Genomic DNA, 1,124 nt, shown 5'->3' with positions numbered 1-1,124 from the left:
ATTTCGTCCCCATAAACACCTTGGAACAAGATCGTCATTTGGTCTGCGTTCAAGGTTCATGACTATATAAAGACAAAGCAAAGATGTATACTTTAATACGACATCTTCCCCGCATGTCAACAGACTCTGGATCTGCGACTATGGCAACTTCGTCCCCAGTGCCCTCAGATCCTCGTCCCACCCGGCTCTGGCAAGGCTGGCAGACAAACTGGATATGGACCCTTATGACAACGACGACCCTTATGGCACCGGCTTCGCTCGGCTCAGGAAAGGCACCCACGCCGTCCTCGAAACCTTTTCCTACTTGGGATATCTTCAGCTTCAGTCTAATCTCTCAGACATTTCTTATATCATGAAGTCGCAGGTACGAGGTGTTCTTTGTAAAATATTTGTGCTTGCATCCAGATCCTATCATTTTTGTTGCTGTTGTTAATTTTCTAATGTCATTTCGTTATTCTATTTTTTTTTTTTCCAGTGTCCAGTGTATTAGGGCGGATTACTGGTTTCCAAATATTAGTTGATCACGTTCCGCGCATCACCAACGGCTTCCATGTAATCTTTACCGGTATTTTGTCTGGAGCGTAGTAGCTTTATCTCGTCTGAAGAAAAAAATAAATATAAAAAGTCGTCTGCCCAGTTACATATTTAAAGATATACACTAAAATTATAAATCAATGAAACCAATAAATTGATAAGATCCTCAAATATGTGAATAAATTCGATCACTATTATGAATAGAAGTAACTAGTTTCAGAACCTCTAACCAAGCATCTAAATTTAGCAACATCAGGAATATCAAAGTTTAACGCAATTAATTAGGAAGGAAAAAAGTCGCAAATTAGTTATAGATTAGCAGAACATCACCCCAAAGGTTTTAAAATAAAATCTCAATTAATCAGTACCAACATCAGGAGCAACATACCTTCATGTTTCTCTGATAGATTCCTTATCATTGGCCACAAATTAAATTCCAAAGTTACTGAGCCGAAATCGGACCAGAATCCCTGTCAGTGTAGGTTGTGATTATAAAAAAATGTCTGAATGATTGGCATTGGTACATTGAAAAGGAATTCTAAATTCGATAATTTAAAAGGAAGACATTTATTTGAGGTCTGACTTAAAGG

Source organism: Penaeus monodon, chromosome 20 (genome assembly GCF_015228065.2).
Source record: "Penaeus monodon isolate SGIC_2016 chromosome 20, NSTDA_Pmon_1, whole genome shotgun sequence".
Lineage (NCBI taxonomy): Eukaryota > Metazoa > Arthropoda > Malacostraca > Decapoda > Penaeidae > Penaeus > Penaeus monodon.
The sequence above is the reverse complement of the archived record's forward strand: the minus strand, read 5'-3'. Positions refer to the sequence as shown.